Here is a 13,029-nt window from a genome sequence, read left to right as displayed (position 1 = left end):
CATTAGAGAGTGCATGGTCTGGGCCCCTTGATAAATATAGTAAATTCTGCTAGTGCATGCCTGATAACAGCAACGCTCTGTAGCGAATATACCATAGCCCTGCGCAGTATATACATATTTATAACTCAAGCGCATAGTCCGGAGCTTGATCCTTAGAGGAGAAGGTGGGCCCAATGGGGGTTTCCTCTGTACCCCCGTGGGCCAGTCCGACTATATATATATATATATATATATATATATATATATATATATATATATATAGCAAAGAAAGGCAGTGGCACTCTCCGGTTTTACATGAAATGAATCCAGGACACGGCGGTCACTGCTTAGAGTACAACGTTTCGATAATTTAATATCGTCATCAGGTTAACAAACTGTGAATACATGAACAATATATACGTACTCACCCCACCTCGTGCAAACCCTCACCCCGGGCGCCGGGTCCTCTGACGACACCCCCTGCGTCGCGCACTTCCTGTGCGCCCGGCAGCACCCGCGGTAACCTAGCAACAAGCAACAACACAACGTGATGTACTGACCGTAGTACCATACACAATCTCCCGCAGAGAAGGAGCAAAGCATAATCAAAACATAATCAGTGGTCAAGTCAAACAGAGAAAACCCACAATGACATAATAGTCTGGTGTACAGTGTCATGATCCCTGAAAGCACCTAATTCTGCAGGCATATAGTTACGATACCCCGCATGATGAACAAAGAGCTCCTGCACAAAATGACGATACAGTATAACTGATGAGTAGTGATATCTAATAGATCAATCAAACTGATATGCTGAGAGCCCGCAGCACCAGAACCCAGTTGTACAGACACCCCAGGCTAAAATATTACCAAGGGTGGTATGCACAAGCCGGATCCCAGAGGTGCAGTCCCGAGCGGGGAAAAAAAAAAAAAATATATGACATTTTAGTAAAGCAATTTAAATAAAGCAATTTAAATAAAGCAATTTAGGGGAAGATGTTCATTAAGTCCCTTGGGTACAATCGTGTTGAGCCGATGTATCCAGCGTGATTCCCTCTTCAAGAGGGCTTTATCTCTATCTCCCCCTCTAAGTCGCTTGGGTTCTGAGTCAATTATTTTGTACCTAAGAGTCGCAAGGCCATGATTGAGAAGTTTGAAGTGTCTAGCGACAGGTTGGTTAAGACCGCCTTTGGCCCCCTCAAGTGCACCACGAATAGCAGACCTGTGGAGCGCCATGCGCTCTTTGAACTGTCTAGTGGTCTTCCCCACATATATGAGACCACAAGGACAGCGGATGATATATACCACATGTGTACTACTGCATGTTAATATCTGTTTGATGGCAATCCGTTCCCCCGAGTGTGGGTGGGAGAATGAGCTACCAGGTTCCATGTAACTACATGTGGTGCAACCAGTACACCGGTAGCACCCAGGCTTCCTCGAGAGGAATGTGGTCGGGCCGCTGTCTCTTCTTCCTGAAATGTCATTCTTGACTAACCAGTCTTTGAGATTTCGATTTCTCGTATAACTGGGCATTATTTTGGACTTGCTAAGCATCAGAAGATCTGGATCGGAGGTGACCACAGGCCAAAGGTCTTTAGTCGCTTTCGCAATGGCAGTACTTGCCGGATTAAAGCGCTGTACAAATGGTACAATGTCCTTACGTTGTTTGCTTTTTTTGAGTGACGGAACCAGGGTGTCTGAACGTGGAATGGCTAATACCTTCCTTTTTGCTTCAATCAAATTGTTGTAATCATATCCTCTCAGAATAAATTGTTTGATCATGACATCAATTTCTTTGTTGGTCTCGGACAGATCGTCAGAGATGCGGTGAATTCTTAGGAACTGAGAGAACGGGAGGCCATTTTTTGTGGCCGTTGGATGTTGACTCCTTCCATGCAGGATGGTATTCCTATCTGTGTCCTTTTTGTATAACCCCGTGCATATTTTTCATTTAAGAGGGAGATCTTGACGTCTAGATAGTTCACAGATTGTGTGCTCTGCAGTAGTACACATGTGGTATATATCATCCGCTGTCCTTGTGGTCTCATATATGTGGGGAAGACCACTAGACAGTTCAAAGAGCGCATGGCGCTCCACAGGTCTGCTATTCGTGGTGCACTTGAGGGGGCCAAAGGCGGTCTTAACCAACCTGTCGCTAGACACTTCAAACTTCTCAATCATGGCCTTGCGACTCTTAGGTACAAAATAATTGACTCAGAACCCAAGCGACTTAGAGGGGGAGATAGAGATAAAGCCCTCTTGAAGAGGGAATCACGCTGGATACATCGGCTCAACACGATTGTACCCAAGGGACTTAATGAACATCTTCCCCTAAATTGCTTTATTTAAATTGCTTTATTTAAATTGCTTTACTAAAATGTCATATATTTTTTTTTTTTTTCCCCGCTCGGGACTGCACCTCTGGGATCCGGCTTGTGCATACCACCCTTGGTAATATTTTAGCCTGGGGTGTCTGTACAACTGGGTTCTGGTGCTGCGGGCTCTCAGCATATCAGTTTGATTGATCTATTAGATATCACTACTCATCAGTTATACTGTATCGTCATTTTGTGCAGGAGCTCTTTGTTCATCATGCGGGGTATCGTAACTATATGCCTGCAGAATTAGGTGCTTTCAGGGATCATGACACTGTACACCAGACTATTATGTCATTGTGGGTTTTCTCTGTTTGACTTGACCACTGATTATGTTTTGATTATGCTTTGCTCCTTCTCTGCGGGAGATTGTGTATGGTACTACGGTCAGTACATCACGTTGTGTTGTTGCTTGTTGCTAGGTTACCGCGGGTGCTGCCGGGCGCACAGGAAGTGCGCGACGCAGGGGGTGTCGTCAGAGGACCCGGCGCCCGGGGTGAGGGTTTGCACGAGGTGGGGTGAGTACGTATATATTGTTCATGTATTCACAGTTTGTTAACCTGATGACGATATTAAATTATCGAAACGTTGTACTCTAAGCAGTGACCGCCGTGTCCTGGATTCATTTCATGTAAAACCGGAGAGTGCCACTGCCTTTCTTTGCTACATACAGTCGCAAGACTATCTCAGGAGGCACCTGGGTCGTGTTTAATTTCATTTGGAGAGAGTGCCAGCCCGTATTAGACTGTCTATTGGTATTGGCAAAGTACATGACGTCTTGGACTGAGTGTTACTGGATATACCGGATTGGCGAGGCACCGCCTGTTTAAAGATTTATATCTCATCCATTGTCACGTGCAGACTTGCACTGATTGTTTTTAGCCTGCAGTTATGCAGGATAATACTGGCATTAGAAACATCACATTGCCCGCTGGAGAAACCTGGAGCTTCTCTGATGCAGATGCGGAATCCATACGGTTTGCAGAACACTTTGATCCATCTGCAAAGAATGAGTCAGCTGAACAACTGTACATCCAACTTTTGAGACTGTCAAAAAAGGAAATTGACTTCCATTTGCACGGAGTCACCTTATCAGACTACCACCGGAGCGGCCAAATCCCCAGGGGATTTAGAATCAGAAATACCCCTACAATAGGGAAATTCAACATAGAATTCTGCCGCAGGTGGGCTGCTATCTTAAACAAGTGCAGTCTGGACCTTATATTGTTGGTGATCGCTGAAGCATCAAAAGAACTAAAGGAGATCAGACTCAAGAAAACAGAATTTGAAACACTACACCTTCCGACCCTACAGCAGGACTCCAACACGGACTGGCTGACCAAGCTAAACACTCAGGTGGAAACATATCGCCGAGAATTAATTAAATTTAAATCCAACAAACTAGCGATAGTCCAAAAGGATTACGCAGAGGGCAAAGTATACCCCTGGGCGGCATTTCCCGGACACAAGAGAGATTATAGACCAAGACAACGTCGATTCAGGAAATTCGCTGGTGACACAGAGACGTCAAGTGGTGGACAGTCATCACAAAGTGAGGGTGAAGCAGCAAATAGATCCAACACTGGTAAGCCCCCTTTAGGGGTAAGTACCCGCGCACAGCGAGAGGCCACAGGAGACCTGCTACCAGAAGAGGACAACAGTGGCAAAGGCTCCTCAAAACAAAAGAACAAGAAAACTACAGCAAAGAAATGATTTTCAACTTGTCTAGCAGGCCCCTGAGTATGGAAGAAATTAGCCTGCTTAACAAAGGCCTCACCTTTGTACCTACCACCAGATTTGACGACTTCCAGTGGAAACTAGACTCGTACCGCTTCAACAGGAAACTAAGATTACGAGAGCATTTTGGGAAGACGGAGGAGATTAGCCTCAATCCATTGACCCCATTACAGAAAATTAAAAATAAGTCGACGTTTGATCCTATCAGCATGAATCCATCATTACGCTGCTTCAACCGATCCCTGGATAAGGTCGCCAGAGAGGCAGTCCAGTCACTGAAACCAACTAGACCCAATATGTCCAAGTCAGAATGGACAACCTTGAAGAATCTGAGCAGGGACGACAGTATTGTCATCCGCCCCGCAGATAAGGGGGGCGGAATTGTCATACAAGACTTGCAATTGTACAAAAACGAAATTTATCGTCAGCTAGAAGATACCACAGTTTACACAGAACTAACAGCTGACCCTACAATAAGATTTAATCAAGAATTGAGATCGGTACTGCAACAAGCAACCTCTGATGGATTCATCACAAATTCTCTCAGACTATCATTGCTGCAAGAAAATCCGGTGGCTCCGGTTTTATACACCTTGCCTAAAATACACAAAAATCCAGTAGCCCCGCCTGGTCGCCCCATCATCTCGGCGAGAGAGTCCATCTACTATAAAGTTTCTCAATACCTGGATATGTTCCTCCAGCCTGTGGTCCAAGCACAAAGGACCTATCTAAAGGATACGACGACATTGATCACCCGTCTGCAGAATCTTCCAGCACTACCCCCAGATGCTTTCTTGTGTACCTTGGACATTGTCAGCCTATACACCAATATTCCCCACTCGGGGGGTTTGGAAGCAGTTTTTCGGCTCCTGTCTACTAGCCCCATGTATTCGGGCCCGGATGTGTCATTCTTCGTACAATTACTAGAACTGACCCTCAAAAGGAATTATTTTCTTTTTGATTCACGTTGGTTTGTCCAACAGCAGGGTTGTGCGATGGGGTCTTGCGTGGCACCGGCATTCGCCAACACATACATGTTTGAGGTCGAACAACAGGCATTCTTTAGCAACAAAGATGTGGCCAAAAAGATCTTATTCTTCACACGTTACATCGATGACCTGCTATTAATTTGGACAGGTTCAGAAGCAGAATTCTCCGATCTGATGACACAGGTTAATGCCATGGAAGGGACGATTCGCTTTACCTACCAGATGAGCACACAATCTGTGAACTATCTAGACGTCAAGATCTCCCTCTTAAATGGAAAAATATGCACGGGGTTATACAAAAAGGACACAGATAGGAATACCATCCTGCATGGAAGGAGTCAACATCCAACGGCCACAAAAAATGGCCTCCCGTTCTCTCAGTTCCTAAGAATTCACCGCATCTCTGACGATCTGTCCGAGACCAACAAAGAAATTGATGTCATGATCAAACAATTTATTCTGAGAGGATATGATTACAACAATTTGATTGAAGCAAAAAGGAAGGTATTAGCCATTCCACGTTCAGACACCCTGGTTCCGTCACTCAAAAAAAGCAAACAACGTAAGGACATTGTACCATTTGTACAGCGCTTTAATCCGGCAAGTACTGCCATTGCGAAAGCGACTAAAGACCTTTGGCCTGTGGTCACCTCCGATCCAGATCTTCTGATGCTTAGCAAGTCCAAAATAATGCCCAGTTATACGAGAAATCGAAATCTCAAAGACTGGTTAGTCAAGAATGACATTTCAGGAAGAAGAGACAGCGGCCCGACCACATTCCTCTCGAGGAAGCCTGGGTGCTACCGGTGTACTGGTTGCACCACATGTAGTTACATGGAACCTGGTAGCTCATTCTCCCACCCACACTCGGGGGAACGGATTGCCATCAAACAGATATTAACATGCAGTAGTACACATGTGGTATATATCATCCGCTGTCCTTGTGGTCTCATATATGTGGGGAAGACCACTAGACAGTTCAAAGAGCGCATGGCGCTCCACAGGTCTGCTATTCGTGGTGCACTTGAGGGGGCCAAAGGCGGTCTTAACCAACCTGTCGCTAGACACTTCAAACTTCTCAATCATGGCCTTGCGACTCTTAGGTACAAAATAATTGACTCAGAACCCAAGCGACTTAGAGGGGGAGATAGAGATAAAGCCCTCTTGAAGAGGGAATCACGCTGGATACATCGGCTCAACACGATTGTACCCAAGGGACTTAATGAACATCTTCCCCTAAATTGCTTTATTTAAATTGCTTTATTTAAATTGCTTTACTAAAATGTCATATATTTTTTTTTTTTTTTCCCCGCTCGGGACTGCACCTCTGGGATCCGGCTTGTGCATACCACCCTTGGTAATATTTTAGCCTGGGGTGTCTGTACAACTGGGTTCTGGTGCTGCGGGCTCTCAGCATATCAGTTTGATTGATCTATTAGATATCACTACTCATCAGTTATACTGTATCGTCATTTTGTGCAGGAGCTCTTTGTTCATCATGCGGGGTATCGTAACTATATGCCTGCAGAATTAGGTGCTTTCAGGGATCATGACACTGTACACCAGACTATTATGTCATTGTGGGTTTTCTCTGTTTGACTTGACCACTGATTATGTTTTGATTATGCTTTGCTCCTTCTCTGCGGGAGATTGTGTATGGTACTACGGTCAGTACATCACGTTGTGTTGTTGCTTGTTGCTAGGTTACCGCGGGTGCTGCCGGGCGCACAGGAAGTGCGCGACGCAGGGGGTGTCGTCAGAGGACCCGGCGCCCGGGGTGAGGGTTTGCACGAGGTGGGGTGAGTACGTATATATTGTTCATGTATTCACAGTTTGTTAACCTGATGACGATATTAAATTATCGAAACGTTGTACTCTAAGCAGTGACCGCCGTGTCCTGGATTCATTTCATGTAAAACCGGAGAGTGCCACTGCCTTTCTTTGCTACATACAGTCGCAAGACTATCTCAGGAGGCACCTGGGTCGTGTTTAATTTCATTTGGAGAGAGTGCCAGCCCGTATTAGACTGACTATATATATATATATAAATAAATAAAATATTTGTACACATACTCACAAAGGGGTATATGCAATTGCGGTCGAATTCCCGAAAATGTCGAAAAACGGGACATTTTAGCCAAAAAAATAAATTTCGCCAATGCAATTCAGTACTTTTCGTCAAAAAAACGGACTTTACAAATTCGACTTTTTGAAATTCGACATTTGTCAAATTCGACATTTCTGCAATGGTACAAATGCGTCAATTTGACAAAAGTATATTCAATTGAAGATTGTAAATTCGGCAAAAGTGCTTTTAGACAGTAAATTCGTCATTTTCAATCCGCCACACTTTGCTGGCGGAATCTAATAAAAATTTTTAAAAACATGTTTTTTTTGTGTTTTTTTTTTTATTGGTAATAGCATATCTATTTATATTAGAAGGGATTAGGTACTTGGTTTGTCTATTTTGGAGGCACAAGTATCATTTATATATTTTTAAAAATATATATATGTATTTTTTTTTTTAATGGAATGCGTGGGGTCCCCCCTCCTAAGCATAACCAGCCTCGGGCTCTTTGAGCTGGTCCTGGTTGCCAAAATATGGGGGAAAAAATGACAGGGGATCCCCCGTATTTTAACAACCAGCACCGGGCTCTGCGCCTGGTGCAAAAAATACGGGGGACAAAAAGAGTAGGGGTCCCCCGTATTTTTTGGACCAGCACCGGGCTCCACTAGCTGGACAGATAATGCCACAGCCGGGGGTCACTTTTATACAGCGCCCTGCGGCCGTGGCGTTAAATATCCAACTAGTCACCCCTGGCCGGAGTACCCTGGAGGAGTGGGGACCCCGTCAATCAAGGGGTCCCCCCCCAGCCACCCAAGGGCCAGGGGTGAAGCCCGAGGCTGTCCCCCCCATCCAAGGGCTGCGGATGGGGGGCTGATAGCCTTTTGAAAAATGAAAGAATATTGTTTTTTCCAGTAGTACTACAAGTCCCAGCAAGCCTCCCCGCAAGCTGGTACTTGGAGAACCACAAGTACCAGCATGCGGGAGAAAAACGGGCCCGCTGGTACCTGTAGTTCTACTGGGAAAAAAATACCCAAATAAAAACAGGACACGCACTCCGTGAGAGTAAAACTTTATTTCACACCTGCCGACACACACATACTTACCTATGTTGACACTCCGACACTGGCCACGACCCCCTTGTCAGTGAAGAATCCGGGGGTACCTGCAAAAAAAATTATACTCACCAAAAAGCAGAGTCCGGATCTTTTTTTATAATCCACGTACTTGTCAAAATAAAAAAAACGAACACCTGGACCAGGCGGACTGAAAGGGGTCCCATGTTTACCATGGGAGCCCTTTCCCCGAATGCAGAGACCCCCCCGTGACTCCTGTCACAGAAAGGTCCCTTCAGCCAATCAGGAAGCGCCACTTCGTGGCACTCTCCTGATTGGCTGTATGCGCGTCTGAGCTGGCAGACAGTGCATCGCACAGCTCCCTCCATTAGTTTCAATAGTGGGAACTTTGTGGTCAGCGGTGGGGTTACCCGCTGTCAGCCGCTGACCGCGGGTGACCTCACCGCTGACCGAAAGTTGCCACCATTGAAAGTAATGGAGGGGGCTGTGCAATGCGTGTCTGAGCTCAGACGCGCAGAGCCAATCAGGTGAGTGCCACGAAGTGGCGCTTCCTGATTGGCTGAAGGGACCTTTCTGTGACAGGAGTCACGGGGGGTCTCTGCATTCGGGGAAAGGGGTCCCATGTGTAAACATGGGACCCCTTTGCGTCCGTGTGGTCCGGGTATTCGTTTTTTTTTTTTTGCCAAGTACGTGGATTACAAATCACAGGACACTGGATTGAGGTGAGTATAATTTTATTCACAGGTACCCCGGATCGTCGGCGACATTGGAGACGTGGCAGTCGACGGGTCAACATAGGTAAGTATGTATGTGTCGGCATGTATGAAATAAACTTTTACTTTCACGGTGTGTGTCTTCTGTTTTTATTTGGGTATTTTTTTCCAGTAGAACTACAGGTACCAGCGGGCCCGTTTTTCCACCCGCATGCTGGTACTTGTGGTTCTCCAAGTACCAGCTTGCGGGGGAGGCTTGCTGGGACTTGTAGTTCTTCTGGAAAAAACAATATTCTTTCATTTTACTCAAGGCTATCAGCCCCCCATCCGCAGCCCTTGGATTGGGGGGGGGGGGGGGGGTAGCCTCGGGCTTCACCCCTGGCACTTGGGTGGCTGGGGGGACACCCTTTGATTGAAGGGGTCTCCACTCCTCCAGGGTACCCCGGCCAGGGGTGACTAGTTGGGTATTTAATGCCACGGCCGCAGTATAAAAGTGACCCCCGGCTGTGGCATTATCTGTCCAGCTAGTGGAGCCCGGTGCTGGTCCAAAAAATACGGGGGACCCCTACTCTTTTTGTTCCCTGTATTTTTTGCACCAGCACCAGGCGCAGAGCCGGTGCTGGTTGTTAAAATACGGGGGATCCCCTGTCATTTCCCCCCCCCGTATTTTGGCAACCTGGACCGGCTCAAAGAGCCCGAGGCTGGTTATGCTTAGGAGGGGGGACCCCACGCAATTTTTTTCCGGGTTTTTCCCCGTTTTTTTTTAACATTTTTACAAATCTAATCAAAATCCGTCAAATCGGCCGTTTTTCGAAAGCGGGACTGTCGAATCCGTTTTTTATTGAATATGTAGAATTCCGGCACCCACCTGCCGGAATTCGACGGTCGAATTGTGTCGAATTAAAAAACGGGCGAAAAATTGCAGCGATTCGCCGGCAATTGCATATACCCCATAGTCTTTCCACTTCTTGTGTTAAGTATTCATGAGGCAGAGATCCATTGATGTAACAGCTGGTGTCCCAAAGGGCTCCTCTGATGCAAGTAGCAGAAGGAGGCTATACAGTATATTCTGAGTGCACCACGGGAGGGGGTCAGCCTGTTATATGTTGTGCATCCTGTCCATTATCTGTTAATAGCTTATCTGCTTTGTGCTAATGCTCATTTTATATGCACAGCTTCCCATTAAAACTACTTTCCAGAAATTCAGGGAGCAAAGCCACCGCAGCTAGTTACGTCACAAGTAATACGGTCATATCAGACGTTGGCGAACTACAATCCTCAGCATGTCACCTCCGCACAATATCCTCTTCAGTGAATATGAATTTACATTGCAGTGCCATTTGACACCATTGATCACCGTCTTCCTCCTGCATCTCCTCCACTGTCGGCCTCTGGTTCTGCGCTCTCACGGTTCACCTCCTACTTGTACAGCCGCATCTTTTATGTCGGTAATTCCCATAAGGCACGTGCCTGGGGTGATGACAATAGGAGATGTGTGATCCGCTTCTGCAAGCTGTCCTAATTGGCACATATGCATAGATCATTAATAAATAAAATAATGTTATAGCTCATGGTATGTTTTATTAGGGTGTGTACCGTGTTACCGGCGGTCTCATCAGCATACCTCATTGGGCAGTACGGGTGGTGTAATGGTTAGCAGTACGGATGGTGTAATGGTTAGCATTACTGCCTCACAGCACTGAGATCATGAGTTTGATTCCCACCATGGCTCTAACTGTGTGGAGTTTGTATATTCTCCACGTACTTGCGTGGATTTCCTCCCACAATCCAAAAATATACTGGTAGGTTAATTAGATCCCAACAAAAATTAACCCTAGTGTGAATGTGTCTGTGTGTACATGTGATAGGGAATATAGACTGTAAGCGCCACTGGGGCAGGGGCTGATGTGAATGGCCAAATATTCTCTGTAAAGCGCTGTGGAGTATGTGTGCGCTATATAAAGAACTGGTAATAATACCTCCGCTGGGATCCCCCCCAAACTTCTGTCCACAGCCCCGTTCCCTCAGAGCAACCTCTAGCACACCAAAAACAGATTGGTCTCTGCCCACGACCCATCCCCTTTTGTACAGTGACACCTGCTGCCCATCTCTTCTCCTTTGATGTCTTACTGCTTTCTAGAGCTCAACCTCTCCAAAACTGAAATCATTGGCCTTCCTACCACCAAGACCCCCCCACCCCTCTCTGTTGACAATATCTCCCTCCTCTGTTCCCCAAGTCCCCTGTTGGTTGTTATCACCGATTCTGTTCTCTCATTCAGTTCCCTCTCAGAATTCAGACAAACCCTTACACCCTCATCTCCCATCTACTCCTCATTCCCTTCAGGTTATCTATAGGGAAGTTAGGGTTAGGCACCAGTAGCAGGATTAGGGATAGGAGGAGTATGTCGGCAGTTGGACCATGTAGACATGATAACAGTCAACAAATCATACCACACCGGAGCAGAGCCCAATGTAGTGTTGTGGACACTATATACTGTAATTATGCATATGAGGGGTGTGCAGTGCACAGGCAGAGTAGACACAATCTGACTGCTTGTGAAGTGTAATCTATGACAAGATTTCTTGTGAAATGTCAAGGCATAGAACCGTATATAAGCAGTACCGCACACCAGGGACGTGCGATGAGGTAAATGGCTGGGGAGACACTGGCTAGCACCAGAGCCAGATTTACACACAATATATAAGCCGAAGGATGCACGTGGGCATTATACACAGGTGCAGCAGTATATACATGTGGGCATTATACACAGGTGCAGCAGTATATACATGTGGGCATTATACACAGGTGCAGCAGTATATACATCTGGGCATTATACACAGGTGCAGCAGTATATACATCTGGGCATAATACACAGGTGCAGCAGTATATACATCTGGGCATAATACATAGGTACATCAGTATATACATCTGGGCATAATACACAGGTGCAGCAGTATATACATCTGGGCATAATACACAGATGCAGCACTATATACATCTGGGCATAATACACAGGTGCATCAGTATATACATCTGGGCATAATACACAGATGCAGCACTATATACATCTGGGCATTATACACAGGTGCATCAGTATATACATCTGGGCATAATACACAGGTGCAGCAGTATATACATCTGGGCATAATACACAGATGCAGCACTATATACATCTGGGCATTATACACAGGTGCATCAGTATATACATCTGGGCATAATACACAGATGCAGCACTATATACATCTGGGCATTATACACAGGTGCATCAGTATATACATCTGGGCATAATACACAGATGCAGCACTATATACATCTGGGCATTATACACAGGTGCATCAGTATATACATCTGGGCATTATATACAGGTGCAGCAGCATATACATGTTTGCATAATACACAGGTGCAGCAGTATATACATGTGAGCATTAGACACAGGTGCAGCAGTATATACATGTGAGCATTATACACAGGTGCAGCAGTATATCCTTACAAAGAGTTAAGGTTCAAAAAGGGTTGAGATTACCTAAAGCAGAGGTTCTCAAACTCGGTCCTCGGGGGCCCACACAGTGCATGTTTTGCAGGTAACCCAGCAGGTGCACAGGTGTATTAATTACTCACTGACACATTTTAAAAGGTCCACAGGTGGAGCTAATTATTTCACTTGCGATTCTGTGAGTAGACCTGCAAAACATGCACTGTGTGGGCCCCCGAGGACCGAGTTTGAGAACCTCTGCCCTAAAGGATAAAAAAGGGGCAGACTAGATGGGCCAAGTGGTTCTTATCTGCCGTCAAATTCTATGTTTCTATGCTATAAACATGTGGGCATAATACACAGGTGCAGCAGTATATACATCTGGGCTTAATACACAGGTTCAGCAGTATATACATGTGGGCATTATACACAGGTGCAGCAGTATATACATGCGGGCGTTATACACAGGTGCAGCAGTATATACATGCGGGCGTTATACACAGGTGCAGCAGTATATACATGCGGGCGTTATACACAGGTGCAGCAGTATATACATGCGGGCGTTATACACAGGTGCAGCAGTATATACATGCGGGCGTTATACACAGGCGTAGCAGTA

The sequence above is a fragment of the Pseudophryne corroboree genome, chromosome 8, assembly GCF_028390025.1.
Source record: "Pseudophryne corroboree isolate aPseCor3 chromosome 8, aPseCor3.hap2, whole genome shotgun sequence".
Lineage (NCBI taxonomy): Eukaryota > Metazoa > Chordata > Amphibia > Anura > Myobatrachidae > Pseudophryne > Pseudophryne corroboree.
This window is presented reverse-complemented; position numbering follows the sequence as displayed.